Raw genomic sequence first — 22,542 nt, 5'->3', positions numbered from 1 at the left:
GAACTGCTGAGAAAAGGAGCATAACGTTAGGCTTAACGTTACGCGCAACACCGCCACCGTTGCTAGATGGCCAGCCAATCTGCTGGCGGGGCAGCGAAAAAAGGAAATGCAGGGGAGAACGACCTCCCTTTGGGTTAAAAAATATTAGCAGTGGCTTAGCTCGGCTATGCCAGGATATACGTAGCATGAGCTAAGGTTCAGCAATCCAATCCAATCCAATCCAATCCAATCCAATCCAGTCCAGTCCAGTCCAGTCCAGTCCAATCCAATCCAATCCAATCCAGTCCAGTCCAGTCCAGTCTAGTCACTGCTCCTCGCGCATGCGCAGCACGGCTCTCCAGGAGCCACGCGAAACGGCTATCAAGCGGCTCCGGCGCAGCGTCAGACTTGGCTACTGCGCAACGAAAGCGCACAGCTGGGCACGCGCCGCGCCAGTGCGTCTGACGCGGCTATGACGTCACTCCTCTGGAATGCGCAGACCGGCAAATGTGCAGACAATATTCTCTACACACTCGTACTCCAATTGGATTGTATTTCAAATCCAATCCAATCCAAGCCAATTTAATCCAATCCAAATAAAATAAAACCCAATTCAAGCCAATCCAATCCAATGCTCCTCGCGCTTGCGCAGCACGGCCCTTCAAGGTCCACGCGAAACTGCTGAACCTCAGCCAGTGTAGCTTGCGCTACAAAAACGCGTTGCCTAGACAATATTCATCACATCTCAGCAGCATATGGCCCGAATCATACACCCATGTTTTCACATGCTCACATGCATACCGCCATACTTATGTGTCGTCCTCCGCAATGTTTTTCTGGCGTTAAAAGCGGCAGACACGCGTACTATCGGCGTCAAATGAAACACGAACACGATAATATGAACCTGAACACACAAATGGCGCGATTGCTTTCCATGCAAGCCCAAATCACGCGTGGCTTACTTACTAAAACAAAGTTGCGAAAAGTGGATTTCCTAACATACCAGTAGCAAGCCATTATATGAACTCTACGAACAGTATTTTTTTCAGTTTTGCACGTTCTGGTTCATATTTTCGTGTTCGCGTTTTATTTGACGCCGATAGTACGTTTTAGCGATCCGGTTTCCGAATCGGCGCGCAGGTTAGACGCGCGTAGCAGCAGCCGATCCGGGGGTCTTCTTGCAGCCAGACCGAACGTTCTCGGAGGGGGGGAAGCGTGCGCACACGGGTACTCTTCCGCTCAACAAATCTGTGTTGCTTCTACAATCGTCATTCTACGGCGCAAAGGCGAGTACGAAGGCATCTGTTACAAAATGTTACCTGCGGCCATACTGGGGCCCAACGTGGGGCGTACGACTTCGTTCCGTTCCGTTAATTTGCCATCTTGATTGGAAGCGTTTCTGATAGGTCCTCAGTTGTCACGTGCTTTCGGCTAACAGAAAGGCTGTGCACACGTGCATTCGCCATTGATTGAGCACACAGAGGTAGTGGCATTCTTCTCCAGAAGGCTTGTGAGCCCAGTGATAGAAAACGAAAGAAAAAAATGCCCCTTTGCACTCCGTTCATTAGTCTTTTTGGTTATACGTTTCGTTTGTGGTATTTTCTTTCGCTCCAGTTCCTGCTGACGGCGTTGCTGATCGTAAGCTGCATGCGTGCTCCTCGGAAGCACGCACGACGCGTGACCATTGCCACGTTGACGCTGCACCGCCCGCCGTAATCGCTTCACGCATGCGTTAAAGGGAAGGTGAAGCGGTTTTAGAATTAAAAGAAAAGTTGACTATCAGCAAGTACACATTGAATAATTCATGTGTACGAAATATTTTCGCAATACATGCAATAGAAGCGGCGCAATGAGCAAACAAAAGTGGCCTGATGCCCCGCCCCCATCTCGCCGGGCGATGCCGGAAGACCGAAGAGCGCGGGCGAAAACCGGCTGAAAAACGTCATACCTGGACTTCCGGCCGGATCGGCCGCCTCGGCCATGCTCTTTTAGCCGTGTTTCTTTGTGAATGATACTTGTTGTTGTTGTGGTTGATAGCACTCATTTGTACAATTTTCGTGTTCAAAAAGTATGCACGAACGCCAAACGAGGCATACGTTATCATGCCGTATTCCTAAGCAGAATAATGCCACGCCGGGATGCTTGATAACATACGGAAGCGACAGCCGAGGTGGCTGTGCTTGATGACAGAGAATATACTACACTACGTTAAATACGTTGTAAACCGCTCCAATGCATTTTTTTTATGCGACGGACGTGAATGTTCACATTAGATTCTAGATTTAGGAAGGATGGGGAATACTGCTGTACTTTGACCGGGGATGTTTCGTTCCATTCCAGAAACCAAGGTACATTTGTTCAGGAAATACTTGTTTCGTTAAACGCGTCGGTTTTCTTTACCTATGGGCTCATGACAGTGTTAAAAAAGAACAATTTTTTGGCGAAACTAAAACAAGGGGCCAATCCTGATAGAAGTTCTCTCCCGGCTAAGAGTTAAACAGTATTCCTACAAAGTAAAAGAACCAAGACAACCAGATTACTTATTTTGCAAATATACATGCCACGATAAGGTGATGTTTGTCTGGAATTAAAAAAAACACCACTCTGAACCACCACCGTGCCATAATTTGTGTTGACTGCGGGGGCCTAATTTTTTGCCCAAGATTCCGTGTGGCTGCATATTATAACCTGGCAAGCACTTGTTGTCACTGAACCTCAAGTGTGCTCCAGTGATAGTCGGTGATATATATAATGATGATACTAAAAAAATTAGGAGCGGAGAGTAAATATATGGCCTCTGTCCAACTAGAGCGGTAAATGCTTAAATCTAGAAATGCTGAAACAGGCCAACGATTCATTATCACAAACGTTTGGTGATTTTTACCTAAAGTAACGTAACTACAACGTAACTGCCTTGTCCGACTGGTCTGTTAATTATAACGAGGTGGCCGTAATATTGTAGCAGAATGCGCAACGCACAAGCGAAAATCAAACCCTACTACAGCCAATAGAGAGTTTTAGTATAGCGGAAAGCACCACTTTAGCGCGCCCATAGCGTTAGCGGGCACGCTAACCGTAGCATAACGAGGCGCTATCCGTTCGCGATTGCGGCCCGCAAAACGTTAACGCTACAGCTAAAACGCTATACTAAAACTCCCTAATAATGCTGAGCAGGCACTAGTATGCTGCAGTGTTTTCAGAATAAATGCATGTGAAGCAGTAAGACGCCACTCATCGAAGTGCAGCTAGCAATCACGGAGGCGCCGTAGTGCCGCTGCCGAAATGGCGCCCGCGTGTGGGTCTGTGTACGGGGATGAGTAACGGGGCTGGGGTGGGCGACAACGAACAAAGGAAATGCGGAAGCAGAGTCTGCTTGTTGGTTTATGCGTGTACCGGCAAGATGTGTCTCGCATATACGTTTACAGCGCATGAACGCTATTTTTTCGCGCAGTGCACGTACGTGCTTTTCGCTGGTAGATTGTTTATAAAACACCCATTAATCTTCGGCATAAATGGTTTTGTGTATAATAAGAAACAGTTAAGGCAGTACCTAATATTAACATAAGGTATAAAATCCCCCTATGCTGGTTGCCCAATTCAAAAATATTTTGATGGAACCCACTAGTCGACGTCACAGTCACTGCTTTGGGGTTCTCTGTCGTGTAAAGCAAATTTAAGCTCCAAGATAATTGAACCAACAGCACGGGAAATTATAAAACAAACTTCCAGTCATGTGCGAAAATTAAACTGCAAGCTAAATTGCCGCAAAGGCAACCGTGCGATCGTTCGCAATGCTACCGACAACCCGCGCGGCCGAAGGGTGTCCTCCTTTGACGTCATGACGGGCGCAACCAATCAGGGGCGTCAAAAGACGAAAAGCGCGCGTCTTTCAAACGGGGCCGCGCTTTTTGCAAGATAAATGCCACTTGGACTCATGTACGATAAATTTCAATGTGATATTCAGAATCAGCGCGCAAGAAACTATATAACTGTTAACCTAACTCAAATTTTTTGGAAAGCGCTTCAGCTTCCCTTTAAGCGATTACGGCGGGCGGAGCTCGCTGCAAAAGCTCGCTACAGTAGCTCTCTGCGCGCGCGCAGAGAGCTACTCCAACCTGAAGTAGTTACTCCAGGTTGGAGTAGCTACTCCAGAGAGCTACTCCAACTCCCCTCCAACCTGGTTTCTTCGCGCATGCGTACCGGGTTACGCCGGAAGCAAAATAATAATAATAATAATAATAATAATAACGGTTTTCTTTACTGTCGTTCTAGTACCAGGTTGTGTGGTTACAGCGTTCGAACGAGCTCGAGTGAGTGAATCGGCGGCATCAGTATGACGTTGTGTTGTAGGGCAAAGGTGTCGCTGCTAGTGCCGCTAAAGACGATGTCAAAGCTAAGAAGCGAGCTGCCGACTCATGGCCAGCGCGGTTCGAGACATATTCACCACCGCCCTTACAACTTGGAGGTCGCTGTTTCCTGAACTTCAACCGTAGCATCAAAACATGCACAGGACGAGGCGCTGGTGACACATGCGTGCGGCACGCGCGAATCATGGCATGGCAGTCACACAGCTGCGCTGTTGCGTATGCCGTTCGTGGCGGGTTTTATTATTTTATTTGCTTCCCGAGGCCAGCTGTTTGGTCACGACCAACGTGCTCTCGCTTTTCGCATTGCTTCATGCAGTGCATCCTTTACGTTCACGGCTGCTGGTGTGTACCTCCGCACTGCTGGAAGTCGTGTCTTTTCTTATTTTTTTTTTACTTTTCCCGTCGAGCACACGTGCAACCTTGCATCATTTTCCAACCGCACGCCCAGATGTATAATACGACTCGGTGGCGCCACTTCGCCATGGCACGCGGCAAAGGCCACCGGGTCCGCGGCTTTCGTCGCAGCTCCACGCGGGATACGGCCGCCCAGACGCGACTTCCGAAACAATTACGCTGTGTCATTCCCCAATGCAGCTGGCTCAAGCGAGAATACGCGCAATGCCATTTCTAACGGTACGGTTAGAAATGGCATTGGTGTCGGTATCGGTACCCGGTAGGCGACTGGCGGTACTGCGGAAGAACTGGTTGTGCGCATGCGCAGGTGTACCGGGTACCGTACCGGTACGTAGCAGGATCGGTTCTCTGCTCTGCTATAGCTCTCGAATATAGTAAAAGCTCGTTAATTCGAACTCGGTTAATTCGAACTTACAGTTAATTCGAACTGACGCTCTGGTCCCGTCACAGCCCTGTATATTTCAATGAGGGAAGACTCCCGATAATTCGAACGCGTCGGTATCCAGAACGGTTAATTCGAACTGGGATCCTCTGGTTTCCATTGGTCCTTGAAGAAGAAGTCGGCCCAGAGTGATTACAATGTGTTGCAAATCCAAAGCAAACCAAATTTACTACAAATGCAAAACAACGAAACAGAAAAACAACAGCGTAGCCCGTGCGCTATATACAGTCAAACCCGGCTATAACGAACCCGGATAGAGCGAATTATGCTATATATCGAACAAAAATAATTCAGTTACGGAAATACATGGGAAACATATTCCTTATAACGAAGTTTACATCCGATATATCGAACTCTGCGCGCCTAGGCTGGCCGCCTAAATGCATGATCTCGGGGCGGCGACTGAGATGGGGATTTGCCGCGACCACGGAGCAAGAGTCGCGACTGAAACATTGCGCCTCGAAGGGAGTGACGTGGTGCCCGACACTTTCTATAACTGTTTCCGACGCGCGGCACTCACAACGGAACCCGCCCAGTCAGCGAGTCTTGACCAAGACAGCAGCATTGGTGAACTGTGGGAAGAGCTCCCCCACATTCCCGATGATGTCGCGAGTGAAAGCCGTCCGGCGCTTATAATGAAGCGTTTCGGCAGTCGATGTGCTCTGCCAATGCTTCTTCGATTTTGGAGGACGCGGACTCGAACTGGTGCAAACAATGTTTCGTGAGAGAATGCTATGGTAATTGAAGCCGCCAAAACGAAAGTGAAAACAAAAATCACCGCTTTTTTGCAAAGTAGGCAACTGGGGCCGAAAATAGCTTTATTACTTGCAATAGATGGAATATTTTGGGTATGGTAATGGCTACTTTAGTGTGTTTGTTTCTGAATGCGGGGCTGGTGGAGTTGGGGAGGTGGAGGGGGCCCCCGCGGATTGCGAACTCGTAACAATGAGCTCGTTATAGGCGGGTTCGGCTATATCGAACTATTGGGTATATCGAACTAATCGCGGTGCATATTGCAGTTCGCTATAAACGGGTTTGACTGTATGCTGCTGCGACGTCTTATTTCTCTTCCGGGGTGGGTGCTGCACCGACGGTGCCAGTGCTCCGGCCCATGCCGTTGCAGGTTTCTTGCATGCAGGCTTTCTTGCATGTGTTCTTGTAGGTTTTCTTGCATGCCGCTGCAGGTTTCTGACCCATGCCGTTGCAGGTTGCCGCGGTCGAAACATGTGAGCCCCACAAACGTCTAGTATAGCGCCTAATTCGCGATAACGAATCCGGAGGTGGCTTCTTAGTGTTCTGCCACCACAGTGTGGCGCGGTGTCCATTAATTCTAGCGCCCGCCCGGTAATTCGAACTCCGCTTAATTCGAACAATTTTATGGTCCCCTTGGAGTTTGAATTAACGAGCTTTTACTGTATAAGGATATGTAGATGCTCATATTTCTCTGTACACTCCCGAAATACCGCTGCTCAGTTTTTTTTTAATGCATGAACAACACTCGCGCATCACTTGACTCAGTTGGCGAAAAAAAGCGACATCCCAAGATACTTGTGGCTGGAACCAGTCGTCGAAATTCCCATCATCTGGGGCGCCATAGCATACCCCCGCAGGTGGATTGGGCTATGGTGATGACGGTAGCCGTTACAAGCTCACAGCAGATTCTACAATTCCCATGCAACTGTGACGTCAACATACCCACCCACAAATCACATATCACACATATTCAAGGGGGTAATGGCCAATGACGACTACAGCTGCCGTGAGGAGCTCACAGTCATTCACCACTTCACATTTAGCTGTGATGTCAAAACATACTAACCCACTATTCTACCAAAGTTAACTCACTCAAGGGTACTGGCCAGAGATGATGACAGCAGTCGTGGCAGGCTTATGACCAATTCACCAATTCCCATTGGCAGCGACGACGACAAACACACCCATACACGTGTTTTCGCAACTCAACGAGCGGTAATGCTCACGCATTCTCACATCATAGGAGGAAGCCTATGTGCTCTCGGCCGTACCTTCTTCAGTTGTTTTTTATGCTCCTCGCGGATAGAACTCCTGCGAGGTTCAAAAATACTTACTACAGCATGACCTTGGCGAATCACAGCGGTCCCAGCAGTGTACCACCATCTTTCAACATGGCAAAACAACCCTGCGCCGGTTACAATGCTGAGCTGTATACTGCTGGCACATGCTATTTTGCGTTGTTGTGTTCATGTTTGTTAGCTTGCACTGAGAAGTTGGAATACTGAATGGACCTGACCTTAGCTCTAGGACATAATGAAGCTTCAGGGGAAAAAAACAGCGAAACATTAGACACGAACACGAAGGAAAGAAGGGACAACACATACTCTGCACTAGCAACTAGCAACTAATTAAACATTGACATGGCTTTCAAACAACTAACTGCTGATGCATACATGTGTCAATCTGTTACTAACTTACGACGAGGTTAAACAATTGGTACAAATTACACAGTTGCCTTTTCTTTTTCTACCTCTCTATTGTGTACGTGCACCCCGGACAGCCCTGGGACGCGTGCCTTCCGGATCGGCTGGGGTCCCTGTGAGCAGCCCGTCATCTCCTCTGTGGTGACTTCAACGCACACCACACTGCGTGGGGAGATGGTCGGACGGACGCTCGCGGAGAGCATCTGTGGGACGCCATGCTGCGACTCCCCTGTCTGCGCTGAACACTGGCGAGAGCACCTTCCGGCATGGCAATTGCACAGCCACCGCCATTGATCTCAGCTGGTGTCAGCCGGGTTGAGGCCACCCGGAGGAGAAAGCCCAGCACGTGGGGCTCCGACCACCACCAGTTGCACATCGCACCGCCCGACAAGACAGCCAAGCGAGCCGCACTGCACCACGTCACCCTCTGGGACCGGTTCCGGCGCTGCCTTGCCGAGCAGGACCTGGGGTAGGGAGCCGAACTGTTCTGGGGCCTGGTTTGCTGCGCCAGGCAAGCCACACTGAGATGCACAATAGCCGAGGGGGCCACCATGCCGGACCTGAAGCTGCTGCAGCTGCCGGCAGGGCGCAACCGTTCGGAGAGGAAGGGTCAGCGCTCGGTGGGAGCGGGCGGACTAGACGGCGTAGCGGCGCGTGGACGCGGCTTCCCGCCGTCACGCCAACCGCCTGAGCCGGCAGCGCTGGGCCTAGCTGCAGCTCGGAGGCCGACCCACGCTGCCGCCGCATCTGGGGCATCTTCAACCCCATCCTGAAGCCCCAGAGGAACCGCAACCCCCTGGCTACCATGGCCATCCGCAAGCAGGTCAGTTTTGCGGAAGTGGCCGACCTCTTCGCAGCACATTTCCTTCCGCCACACCATGCGCAACCAAGGCCCGCTGCTGCTGCTGGGACGGTGGAGGCCTACAACCGCATATAAGACATGGGCTGGCTGCCACCGGAGTGGCTGCTGGCCATCTTTCGGCCCATCCCAAAGCCAGGCAAGGGCCTCGTGGCCGTCACAGCGTACCGGCCCGTGGCCCTCACCTCCTGCGGCTGCAAACTGCTTGAACGGGTGGCGCTGCAGAGGATTCAGGTCATCGCAGCGGAGCAGGAGGCCATCCCCGAGCAGTTAACGAGCTTCCGGGGGCACCGAGCAGCCACCGACTCCATCACCGACGTCGTGGAGGCCCTCGAACACGCCAGGGCCTCCAAGCAAGTGGCGGCCCTGGTTCTGCTGGACGTGAAGGGCGCCTTCGACAACCTGCAGCGCCATGCCATCTCCCTGGCCATGGAGGAGGCTGGCATTGTGGGCAAGCTGCGGGGCTTCGTCGAGGCGTTCCTGACGGGCCGCAAGGCGCAGATGCAGGTGGGGGATTCCCTGTCGGCTCCCCGGCCGGCGGACGTGGGCACCCCGCAGGGCTCCATCCTCAGCCCCTTCCTCTTCAACCTGGTGATGGCAGCCCTCACAGGCTGCCTGCCTAGAGGAGGGAACCACTGAGTGTACATTTCGGTGTATGCTGACTACATCACCCTGTGGGTGCTGGGGCCCAAGGGTCAGGGCAGAGCCCTTTTTGCGGCAACTGCAGGCGGTCATGGATGCAGTCCGGGCCAAGCTGGTGGGCGTCGGCCTACAGATGTCGGCGACCAAGACCGACGCCATGCTGGTCCATCAGAAAGCCGCCGCCCGTGGCTGGACCCGGCGTCTGACCATCGATGGCGAGGCGCTCCAGTGGAGGACCAGGGTGCGCTACCTGTGGCTCACCATCGGCTGAACTTCCGGCAGGCAGCCAAGCAGCTCCGAGCCAGGGCGCAGCTGGCCACCACGGCAGTGCACAAGATGGTGGCCCGGGACAGTGGACGGGTCTCCTTATGTACGCGCTGCCTGCCGGTGAGCCTGCGGAAGCCAACCTGGAGGCCGCGGGAAAGAGACCACCGCAAGGAAGGGGGTCCGCGCTTGCCACGGCCTGCCCCAGAGTTTGCCGTGCGAGAAGACGCTGGGCGAGGGGGGGGGGGGGCGTGGACCCTTAAGATGACGGCTGACCTGCGGGCGCTTGGACAGATTGACCGGATGCAGCGCGCCGAGGGGTGCGGCCCGCTGCTGCAGCGGCTGAGGGGCCACCACCACTCGCGCATGGGGCGCATGCTGGCGCTCTATACGAGGAGCTGGTGGCTCGCGTGGACGCGGGACCTGATGGCCCCGCTCAGCGACCACTACCCCTTCTCCAGCTCTCCGGTATTGGCGATGAGATCTTTGAGTGGCGCCCCCTGGCTCTGACGTCGGCTTAGGGATTCGCGCCGCTGTCGTCTGCTACCCTCCGCTTCTGAGGGGCAACAGTGCCTGTGCTAGAAATCGCCCGCTTCGTTGCTGTAGTGCGTTAAAAAGCGTATTTATTGCGACTCAGTTATTTTGCTAGCTTCTGACGCATCTGAATAATTTGAAGCTGTATCCCCCACAAGTTTGCAACACACGAAGAGATAGAGAACAACTTTCTTCAGAGTATCGGTCAGAAGATCGTGTGTAACTCGTCCTTTCTTGCTTATTTGCGAGGATCAGGGATCAGAGCTTCTCGATAAGTATTCAAAATGCGTAGGCTTCCCTGCAGTATTTTTGAGATGCTCCTATGAAGACTCAACAGTGTAATACTACGTACCAAGCAGCGGCCTCTACATGCACGCTCATCGCACAGCAGGAAATAAAGCGGCTTTCTTCTGTTTCTTTCGTTGTTGTCTTGTATCGGATTAATGTTTCTTTCTTTTTTTTTTCTGCCCAACGCATTAATTTTTCTGCGCCGTCGCCACTTCTTATTAGGAGGTTTCGGGATGTTTGGGAGCCTCACAAAGGTCGTGTGGATATTTCCTTCATTTTGTATGGCATACATTCTCTTCTTCACAAATTGGCTTTCATTACGGCTGCGTGCAAGAAGGTGCATATCCGCAGCGTGCTTTGTTTATTCACATGCAAATACAATAAGAAGGTTTGTGCTACGCCACCGCGATCGCGCCCTAAACAACGTGGTCCACAGTACTCGAAGGCGGCTTTTGTGCTCCGAATTGCTATCGTAATTATATCGTTATCATAACGAACTGACTCTCAATTCGAACAATGATGACATGATTACGGTGTTGAAGGCATGATATACTCGCTAACTAACGTCATAAATAGTATACCTGCATATATTACAAGACTCGAAACCGAAGAAGAATTCCAAGTAACTCTTTATTGCTTTTCAACCCTTCCAGGCGCGAAGAACAAATCCTATTCTACTCGGGATTGCGTTCTATGATTTGAAGAAAATTACTTTTACTCTCTTGTCCTGGACTGAGGACCCGGCCCACTAACCAGATCGATTTAATTGTTAAACAAAGTTTTCCCTCCTCCCTTTACTCCTCCTCATCATCTTGAGTGCAGTTTTCCTATAACGCATATCCGAATATCGGGAAGATATGGCTGTGCAAAATGTTCCAAAATATCCCTCCAGGTCTTAACAAACATATATGTTTTACTATAAATTTAACGAAGACGTGACTCGTTTTGCTCAATAAACCTCCATACTGGTTAGATGCGTGGTATAGAATCAGCGCGCTCGTATATACACACTGGGTTATTTGGAACTCAACATACAGGTTTTGCAGTCTATAGTGCATGTCGGCAAACTTTCATGCCTTGACAACGTAAAGCGATGTGACAAAACGCGTTCGAGCGTTCGGCAAGGTTGCAAAACCTGTTTTACCTTACATATGATTACCGGGAATCGTGATGCCTTCTACCAAAGCCGACAGCCCTGAAGGCCTAGAATTTGTTTTGGTCTTCCATTTTCGCTGTTGTCGGTTATTAGCAGCTGACTGTTCCTTTTGTTCGAATGCTTACATGAGAAGCTGACGCCTAGCTCCAACTCTTCGCGCTCCGCACAGGACCGGCTTCGCAAGGAATGGGGTGGCGCCGGCAATGTTTCTCCCGTAGCGGTATCCAAAACTATACTTTAATTGACACCATGAGCTAGTGTATGCAATTTTAAGCCTATTGTTATCATAAAAAGTTACCCACACGCCAATTCTGGTGCGGACAAGCATCAGACGTTGACCGAGCGCAAAGAAACAGCAGGGAGAGCGATCCTGAGTGAAGCAGACGACAAATGCGAGAATCCCTAAGCTGACGTCACGGAGGCGCGCTTCGCAGCGCCGCCTGTCGGAAGCGCGTGCTCTACACGAACTGGCAGCGTTTCAGGGACATACTTACCAAGCCGACAGAACACGACGGACCAGACAAGCCCTGCCCACCATTGGTAAATCGCATCCTGAGGGCTGCGGAAGCCGCTACTAGCACTTCAGAGGTTGAAAGGGACTCCCCACCACCGGATCGTCACCTGGTCAACCTTTCGAAGTACAGGGATGAACTGGAGAAGTACGTCGCCGGTACGTGGCCGCACGTACAACGACTATGTGAGCATACGGCAACAAACCGCGAAGATCCGCCTTCATGCAAAACTATACACTTGCTCGGCAGCGCTGGGAAGAATATTGCGATTCGTTTTCACGACATACATGAGCAGGAAAGTTCTGGTCAACGTTCCGGTCTCTCTGCGGACGCGGTAAGCTCCAGGGAACAGTGCAGGCGGTGATGCTTTGCACCGGGATGAATCAGGAGCACTTCGAGAGGGAAGCGGCTTCTATCTGTTTTTCGCAACCAGTCACCCTGCCTTCTCCTGATATACTGCTCCTCTCGTCGCTCGAGGTGGACGAATCGCAGCCTATCGAGACTTTGTTCACGATTGCCGAACTTACGGCAGCTTTGGCACAGATCAATGTTCATATAGTGCACCAGGGAAGGACGGCGTCACGTGGACAATGCTTCGGAACCTTCCTGCGACTTTACGGGAGGAGCTTCTTGAGAAGATAAACGAAATATGGATCCGCGGACAGGTGCCGGTAGCTCTAAAACATGCTGTAATAATTCCCATTCCAAAACCAGGGAAAGACCCATCAGATATGGCCAATCTTCGACCTACCTCACTTACGTCTACCCTCGATAATAGAACGAATGGCAGTGACCAGACTGAATTACCACCTCGAGGAGGAAGCTGAGTATTTTCACCCGTGTCAAACTGGGTTCCGACACAATCTGGGGACGCATGATTCCCCGTTTATCCTGCGGCGTATTTTGCAGAAAACAAATCACAAGCGTCCGCACGTCATGGTTGCGTTGAATTTCCGCAAAGCCTATGACACTGTTGCTCACGCCGCTGTTCTTGAGGAGCTGGCGGACGCCTACCCGGGCAAGAGATCGAACAATTTTGACCGGAGTTTTTTGGCGAACCGAACTTTTGAGGTACGTACGCTCTGGACGCCAGGACACTCTACAATTTGACAACCGTTCAGGAGTTCCACAGGGTGCCATCTTATCTCCCACTCTTTTCAATTTGGTGATGACTAAGCTTGTGCGAGGTGTTGCAGCTGTCCCTGGCGTCCATGTCACGGCATATGCCGATGATGTCACCATACGGACCGAAGCTGCAGATCATTCCTCGACAGAAAGCGCTGTGCGTAGTCTGCAACAAGCTCTTGACACGTTCACCAATCTCCTCCCCGCAACAGGAATGGAGGTTTCCTGAGCAAAACCAACTTTATCATCATTAGGGGTAGGCCAGACGAGCAAACCATAGTTGCGCTCACCATGGCGGGTCAAACACTTCAGCGTGTTTCAGAACGGTGGATCAGAGTGCTGGGCATTCGAGTCCACAAGTCCGGAGGAGCTTCAGAATGGCTTCAATAGTTGAAGGCGCAATGGACTCCTCTGGTAAGCTTAATCCGAAGGATTTTCCTCATCCCCACAGCAGCACACACAGGTCCCATCCTGTTGCCTGTAGCTACACCTGCAAGCCTGTGTTCTTACGCTCACTGCCCAAGCCTCAAGGAGCAATGCAATGACTCGCATGTTGCCATAGAAACCTTTCCTTCTTGATTACCAGCTTTTATGTCCCCTTCAGGCCTCGAGAATTTTTTATCACTTGAACCTTGCTTTTCCTTGTTTTTTTATCGGATTGCAACACTATTTGGGTTAGCCTTTTAAACTTTTACATATAGGCCCTGTTAAGTTCGGGTCCCTCACTTATTAATTAAATCAGCCCGGAAACTAGATAAATTTCACTGGGGTGAGCTTGTTTACCTGTATGGTGTTTGTTTTCCCGCCGGCCGAGCTGAATTGGGCATGAGGGGCGCAGGGAGAAACCACGGAGGCTTTTGTTATTCGCCGCGCTTTTGTGCCCACCCGACGAGCGGGCCTGGAGACGATGCATACAAACGCGTCGGTAACTCTATAATAGCTGAAAGGGATGTAAGCTTTCGAAGGGGAACTTCCTTGCGTTCGTTTGCGAAGCCGGCGGAGGAGGACTGTTGACATTTTAACAACCGCGATTAGTCGGTCAAGGGGTCAAACCTTGGGTAAAACTTAAGAAGAGGTCACCAGATGTTCTGTCTGGACAGTTGCACTGCTCAATGTTACTGGGCGAAGTTTCAGTTCGTCACACGTCTGAACCTGGCGACTCGGCGGCTGGGATGCGTCAATAGGTAGGCGACCAGGCTTTGTTAGGCACTCCACGTGTCTACAAAGCCAGCAATCGTCGTTTCATCGAATCATCGCATCAATCGTCGGCGTCGGCGACCGATCCACCTTTGAAGTTTAACTGGCACGCAGCGACTGCCTAGAGAACTGGTGCCAGAAAACCTACTGCATTTAACCACTGAACTTGGAGGTCAAGGCTGCACCATGTATCATGCTTGCTTACTTCATATGTACCAACTAGACGCCTTCATTGCCTCGTTCAATTCGTGAGAACAGCTTTTCTGTAGGGCACTCCAGAAACAAATGCTTCTTTCTACCAGCTAAGAGTGGCTCGATTCAAACGGCAGCAAACACACTTAGTTTTGGTAGAGCAAATCCAGCAAACCTGGATGTTGTCTTGGAAAGTAAGCATTAGGGCTAAAAACCTAACACTTCGTTCCCTGGGAAGTTCGAAATACGCTAAAATGTCTCATTTTTGGTCCTTTTTTCACTCTAATGGCACTTTGTGCCACACGCTCTGCTTTCACTCAGCGGATATATTGTGTGATAGCAACCCTGTCAAGCCGCTTTGCAATGGCTTTATTTCACGCTCTCCTTGACAAGTACCCATACGGCAAAAATAGAGGTTATTCATTTATCAATCGTCCCTATATAGAGTGAGTCAAATGTTGCAGTTTCAGTCATTAATTTCTAAAACACCCTCCCTTGATAAAGGAATGCCCGTTAAGCAAGTGCCAATGGAGTTTTTTCTTCTTTTGTCCAGAGATCATAGCCCTTCACATCCGCAAACTCTTGCACTTGCATTTTCTAATGCAGCATTGAACACCCATCAAGTTCGAACACTCGTATAAGCGTGTTGACACAGTACAAAACACAAAGATACAATTAAGAATTAATTAAAAGGAACACGAGAAATCGACACGTAGAAAATGGCTTATCGCGAAAGTGAAGGATTATAATCCTAATTACACAAACACCTGCCATACAACACGAAGGCAACTTTCGTGCAATTTTGTGGGGGGAAGACTCAACTTATGCTCTGGTTTATACTAGGCGCGACTGCTACATCCAAAAGTTTTATTTTGAAAAAAAGATGGGGTTTTCCGCCAACTTGCATATCACCTAATGTAAAATGCACCCCTGCAATCTTAAGCAACTCGATGGTTTTTCAAACAAGCCATAGGAACTGCTTCATAACTAAAACTGAAAAAACTTACATTGCATCTTTCTCACTGACAAATGCATGGGCATTCTGCCTCACAGAGAACCTATCAGGCTGTTTGCAAGGTTGACAGCAGATTTCTGCCACAATGCAAGAAGAGCCCTCAGATACACACACAGTGGTAACAAAGGGCTTTAACTCAAGCGCAGTCCCCTCCATACAGCTCCCGGCACACTTGCGAGATGTGAATGTCCTTGATGGGTGGGATGGCACCTTTGATGGGTGGTTTCTTGTGCTCATAGATGGCGTGCCGGTCGGTGACCGTGTCCGGTGCGTCCAGCGGAGCCGTGGCAAGGGCGATGAGGCCAGGGTAGATGCAGGTGCCGAAGACGATAATGGCCACGACCCCCGCAAGTGGCACGGCAATGGCCCACACCTTGTCGGGGAAGTAGGTGAAGCCCATGGCACGCAGCCAGGCGCCCGGAATGTACGCCCAGAGCACATACAGGGCCAGTCCCAGGTGGCACGAAACGTACAGGACGTAGCCGTAGATAGCCCGGCTGGCCAGGGGGGCCGGGGTCCTGATGGCCATGGCGGGTCACTTTGGGCGAGGCTTCAAGACGACGGGTGGCCAAAGTGTTCCACCGTTTTTATGGCAAGAAGGAGCAGGTCAAAGAAGGAGTTGATGCCCACTCGCAGGTGCTTCGCCTGGTTGGCAGTGAAGTCGCTGGGGAAGACAAAAACAGAAACGGCGACGGTAGGTCTTTGTCATAGACACTGGAACGTCACTACACTACACTACACTAGGCAGGGAGGCAGAAACACAGCAAACAAAAAGACAGCGTGGATTAAGCAACAATGTGTGTGCTGGCTTGAGGATTCTGCCACGAAAACTTCTTAGATTTAACTAGGAGTACGAACCAAAATGGACTAGCAAGGTTTTACGCAGTCCAGTTTCACGGCTTTAATGATCCCGCATGCCTGTGCGCAACACACTAAGAACCCCTAATGTAGTTTTCTTTCCCTCTCTCCCACAAACTTACATGAAACCAAGAAGGGACAAAAGTAGGGTGTTAGAACTATATTATGCGGCGACACCCTGAAACCAGCTTTGCAGTGTTGTGTCCCAAATAGGTATTGGGACCAATCCAACATGCCCCTGCTCATCAGAAAGGTGCCATGGGCGTCCGGAAGGGGGGGCAACTGCCCCCCTTGGAAATTGGGATATTTTTATGCGCTACAAAAAAGCTGCACAGCTTGGTTGGCCCATAATTAAAATAACTTTGCCCTGAAGGACGGAAGAGAGGAGAGAACGACATCGACGTTCTCTTGTTTTTCCCGTCCTTTAGCGCAAAGTTTTTTAAATTATGTACGTGAACCAACTAGCGCAACAATCCACGCTACTCAAATGATTAGCACACTCAGGTCCTGCGTATCCGTATGAAATGTCCTTCAAAACTGTGGTCAACATTGCACTTTAGACACTGACTAACATTGCCGGTCATGTGACAGCAGTGAAACAGACTGCCTGTGCTGGCTACTGAATACAGGGAACAATTCTGAAAGGTTTGACTTTTTTTTTTCGAAACTCTAGATTTATGCAGTCTTACCACAAGAACTTCAGTTTTCGGACAAAGTTGCAGCTATATCCAGGAAAAAAATTCCCCGCATTTCCCCGAGGGGAAGAATGTGAAAGTGCGAATGCACGAGTTGAATTTGCGCGGTTCGGTAATGTTCGCGAAAGAGAGATCACACACACACACACAACTACAAAGAAAGAAAGATGCATTTATTCAGAGACACCTATTTGTGTTGTCGTTGTACTTGATTGCTAGAGCGGATCTCAGCTTTGAAATTTCGTGTCAGTACTCCTTTAAGCAGGTGCATTAGCCCTTCTCACGCCCGATTCTTGGCCAACCCCCCACGTGGGTATGTGCTATGTCAGCGGCCAGGCTGCGCACGCCCATCTCCACGTGCGCGGACATCGCCGGTGGACGCAGGTTCAGGGTCGCTTAAGAAGTGCATTGCACTTAAAATCTTCACCGCTACACCTAGTAGGGAGAGTATAACATCCTGCCGTGCCGTCCCATCACCTTGTACACCCTTTCCTTCGAAATTGCGAAATGTTGGCACCACCCAAGCCCCGAAACAAAACCTATAAATCAGCCCCTCAAAACGCTTGTGCGCCTGTACTGCATTGAAAGTCAGGGAGGCCAGTAGTATCTTTATTGTGTGAGCCATTTCCACAGACTTCATCACACATGTCATCTCGCAATTTGCCCAGAAAAACCCGAGGCGTCTGCAGCTGCTATTCAAGGAAGATTGACGGAGTGCAGTTGTATGTATGTGAATGTATTGTACTGTGTGCTGGTGATCAGTTGGCGTGAGTCAAGAACCCTCACGCAGCGAGACTGGCTACTCTTCTTTACAAAGTAACAGTAACTTTTCGCATTTTCTTTATTAACTCTATTTTTTTGTTCAGTTATAAAATTGAATGTATAACCTATATCCTCCAAGTCTGGTCATAATTCGCTGTTTGTACTTTTTGTAACCACAAATGGCCCCTTTTTAGTGCTATCCAACTGTAACCCCCCCCCCCCCCCTCCCCGCTAATAGATGCCCCCCCCCCCCCCCCCCCCTTGCAAGAAGTTCTGCGGACGCCCTTGAAAGGTGCTCTTTTAAGTGTGCTCAATATTGGTGAACATCACAAGAAAGGTGACGGAAAGTAGGAGCTGTTAAAGGTAGCACAACTAAGCACTCATTCCTACCGTAGTGTGTGCTGTGCTTTGTTTCTAAATAGCACAGCGACCCGAAAGACGATGGAAAAACCCACTGAAACTGCACACGCACTGGGTCATTATGCCTTCATTTAAGGTGGGCTCTTTTCAGTCAGCAGTTTTGGCTTCTTGTAGGAATTTGAAGGAAGCTGGCCTGGTTGACAGGAGCATGTCATCAAAGTGGATCCATGACTGCAAGCTGCATTTGTCGCTACAGTAAGGCCGCCAAACCCACGTGAAGTGCACCGAGAGCTTTTTCCCTTACATTGTCACGAAAGCCTGGCGCGACCCTACAGCTCTTACACCAGACTTAGTCAATATACACCAGTTGTGAAACTCTCTACAGTCCCCATGCATCAAAAGGCTATTTGGTCATTTGTCGGCAGCAGGTTATTTTGTGTTGTGCGTCTGCACCTGCCTGCATGTCTTTGTGGCACTCGATCTTTTTATATATATATATATATATATATATATATATATATATAAAGAAACGCTCGTTTCCCACTCTGGGTGGTCACAACTGCATGAGCGATTAGTTATGCCTGTACCCTTCCTTTGCTTTTCGCCTACACTTTTTCCTCTCTTCCAGTAGTTACCACGAATAAACGCCAGTCAGAATACAGAACCTATCATGTACACATCATCCTATTTACACTCCTGCGTGCATGACCCAGCTTCCCGTAGCACTAAAGCACAGTGAAGCTGTGCCTTTTCATTAACACAGTAATGCTTACCCAAACAAGTTACTCAAGTACCTTAGTTGAAAAAAAAAAAAAACTACCAGAATTCACGGCAGCACGTGAGCCGTGTGGAGAATTTTATGAGCAACCGTCCTGACCGATGCAGTGGTGTCTGCAGCAGCAGTGTCGCATGACACATTTGTGTAGACAAACTCAGTTTACTTCACCCCTGCCGCCTCCCTTGCCACTGCGCTCCCTGCACACTTTAGCTAAGGCTTCAAACCGATGACACAACCGCCAGGTTTCTTGCAAAGTGACACCACCACTTCCGATGCATTAAAAACAGTGGCTACGCCTGGCTGGATTGTGCAGTTCAGTTCTCGCAATCCTTTATTTCTCGATTTTGCAGCAGTCCTTATTTCATCTGTGAAGATTGAAAGAAGAGCAAAGACCACACACCCCTCACAGTTACCTCACAAGTTGCCCCAATCGTGCCACACTGCTCCTCCCAGATGGTCTGATCTTACTTCAGCTTTGAAAAATTTAACATTCTCCAATTTTATGCCTCATATCAATTGTAATGCCACCAGTGTCTTCAGTTTTGAAGAAGGGAACAGGAGGCTTTCCGCAACCATCGCCCCTTAGAGAAAAAAGTGCTGGTTGTCGTCTTAATCTCAAAAGACAGTTTGTAATCACAGACATTTATAGCATTAAATTGTTGACATGCCCTACTGGTCCTCAATTGAAGTGCACAGTTGTTATCATTCATTTCATTAGTTCGAACTAACGAGCTTTTACTGTATGGGGGAACTCTTTATTAAACAGGAAATAAAACAGTGGGGTCGTGAATCTATCTATTTGTACGCCATTCTGCAGCACTCTCCTTGATTTTGAGAGTTTAGTCAGCATCATCGTCTTTTAACTATTCCAGTACGTGAAGCATGTCACACTGCCTGGTTGGCATACTTACGCTACGAGCACGTTGCCTTCTAAAGACAGTTTCTTGGAGCAGCCGGACCTCTTTGGGTCAGGGTCAATGCGCAGAGCGTTGTACACCACCTGGGCGTCTCGTTCAAATGGGAACGGCACAGAGACGCGGCTGAATCGGATGATAAGGTAAAGATAACAGCACACGCATTGTCACACTATCTGCAAGAAAAGTTGCTCATCCTTAGCTTGGAACGGCATAACGTCGTGTGCTCAGTGTTACCAATTTTCACACTCGAATGTTGCTAGCCAATAAAGCCCACTCCTTTCCTTGTTCAGCATTAACTTTGCATCTATGCTAAATGTCTTCACTTTTTTGTCCCACAAGCCAGACAGCCTAACTAGGCTCGAGTTGAACCGAAACAGCAGGTCATGTACGTGCGGTCCTGTCTTGGTCACTTTATGCAACGTGGTGCCAAAACCCGGGAGGCGATGTTTTCAACTGCGGAAGTTTTGAACAAGGAACACAAAAGAACGATGACGTGAGTGCCTGAGTGAGATGTAAACCGACTACCAAACAAACACAAGCTTGAAGCAATTATGGCCGAATGAGTTCAAGACGATCTTCAAGCAAACGAAAAAAATACAACTCAAGAGATACCAATGAACGCCCAGATTGGATGCGACGAATCCTATGCATCCACCACTAACAATTTTAAACGATTTTCCTAAGACTTAATGATGCTGAGTGAAGCATGGGTGACCTAACTTACAACGATAGCGAATCTGCGACGACATCGTCAACATCATCTATGAATCTGACCAGCACCTCCTTCCAATCACCATTGCTGGGTAAGTTCATTATTCAACAAAATTTTTATTGAGTGAGAAAACAGTCTGAAGAAAACAGACAACAAAATTTGGAACGTGAACAAGCTGGACTACCCTGCATAGGAAACTGAAAGTGCAGAATACGGACAGCAGCAATCATCTAAACAAAGAGAAAACAAAGCACCGGGATCCCTGGATTTCAGATTTGTCTGCAAAATGGAATCAGACAAGAGATTAAATGCACTTTTAAGGACAGAGGCACAACTTCTCATACAAAATGGTGCACAACCATTCACAACTTCAATAGCGACTGGTTGACAACCTGCCAGCTGGATGTTGTGAAGCAGTCTCATTGAAATCAATACTGCTGCGTGAACAGTATCATAATCAAATCAAACCCCAATAATCCAGAAGCACGTTGCATGGTCCGGAAAATGGCACCATTATATGCCGCAAGACCCGGTGGTTCCAAAGGCGCACATCCAGAGGCGCTGAAAATCTTGGTGAGCGGGTGTCTCCAAAACCTACCTAGTCGGAAAGACACAAATGCATAACGAAGATGGTAGCAAGAGCCAGCAGACTTCATATTGAGCACCTAATGAAGCGCCGAGGGAAAATTTACCGGCTAGAGACAGCGTATGGAAATGGGGGGAACAAAGCCAAAATGATCACAAAGGAAATTTTTCAGTACAGGCTCCCATTTACTGAATATCCGACACTTAAAGGTTTCTGTGACCACTAGGTGCTGTGCACAGAAGGCCTCCAGCAGCTTTCCATGGCGCAGAAGCCTGTCTCATTTCCATCTTCACAAAACAAATCTGGCCTACAACACACCGTGGAGTGATTCTAAGGTAATACTGGCTTAGCGACACAGAAACCGACGGGAGAGAAAGCGCTTCTGTGGGTATTAAAAGAATGACACCCCGGACTGCACTGGCTCTGCTTTAAGTTAAACCTGAAGATGATCAACTTCACAGCTTTCATGCATGGAACTAGTTTGGTTATGTTCTTTTCCTCGGCAGTCAGGAGGATGCTATGACGAGGAAAGGTGAACTCTTGGGCATACGTCACGATCATCATCACTGTCATCCCTATAGTCATCATCACTATAATCGTATCATTAACGGTCCACTCATGACCATGTCTCGGTCCCTTCTGTGATACTGACCTACTGCCCGACCTGACCAACTGCCACTGTCACTGCCTTTCAGGAGGAGTGAGATCATGATCCGAACAAATGTGAAGACTTAGTCACCCGCCCGTCAGTGAGGCACATGTCACATCCACCCGTGATAAAAGTTAGGGTGCAAGCTAACTCCGAGAACCCCGCACTGCCCGAAATGGAGTTACTTGGGCTCGTATCAAACCTGGTTAGCCCACATTTTCGCCGTGCAACTGAGTAGTAAACTAAACAATATTTTAATTATTACGGATTAATTCTTGGGCCGAGAAAGACATAGAACATGATGTCTTGTGATGGGTGGGCTGGATCACGGTTCTCGGACGCTTTTCATCCCGCTCGTGCCGACGGTACGTCACGACCCGCTATTTAAAAAAAATTATTGCTTATACAAAATTGATTTTGAGCGCATGGATGACCGCAGAGAGCAGTAAAAATAACGTGATCATAAAAATTTGCTTCTCCCATAAACGACACAATAAAACAGAAGAAAGTTCCTGTGATGCCGCGAATACCACTGAACATAAGCAGCACTCCTGAGAGCAAACAAAATCCACAGTGAAAGGATACGCTGATAAACCTTCGTGAGACACTGTTTCGGCAAGGCCAGGAGTGCCCATTCTTACTGGTGAACATCAGTGCAAAAACACAGCTTTCTTTACTCCAACCACGCAAACAATCGCGACCCGCGACTTCGACACAAACCTCCATGCGCACATTGGCTACTTCAGCAACTCGAGGCTGTATCCAAGCCGATCCAAATCAATC

General features: G+C 49.3%; 1 pseudogene across 1 annotated transcript; it reads right to left on the bottom strand.

Moving 5' to 3' along the window:
- Positions 1-15,556: 15,556 nt before the first annotated feature.
- On the bottom strand, positions 15,557-22,502 carry LOC144169227 (phosphatidylinositol N-acetylglucosaminyltransferase subunit P pseudogene; annotated as a pseudogene). Its single transcript, XR_013322396.1, has 3 exons — positions 22,345-22,502; positions 19,807-19,935; positions 15,557-16,106 (listed from the first exon to the last, which is right to left on the bottom strand). The product of XR_013322396.1 is annotated as a phosphatidylinositol N-acetylglucosaminyltransferase subunit P pseudogene (transcript).
- Between the last annotated feature and the right edge of the window lie 40 nt (positions 22,503-22,542).

Source organism: Haemaphysalis longicornis, unplaced genomic scaffold (genome assembly GCF_048455015.1).
Source record: "Haemaphysalis longicornis isolate Haplotype H1 unplaced genomic scaffold, Haemaphysalis longicornis Haplotype H1 scaffold_2, whole genome shotgun sequence".
Taxonomy (NCBI): Eukaryota; Metazoa; Arthropoda; class Arachnida; order Ixodida; family Ixodidae; genus Haemaphysalis; species Haemaphysalis longicornis.
Note: the sequence above shows the minus strand (reverse complement) of the source record. Positions and strands in the feature narration are given on the sequence as shown.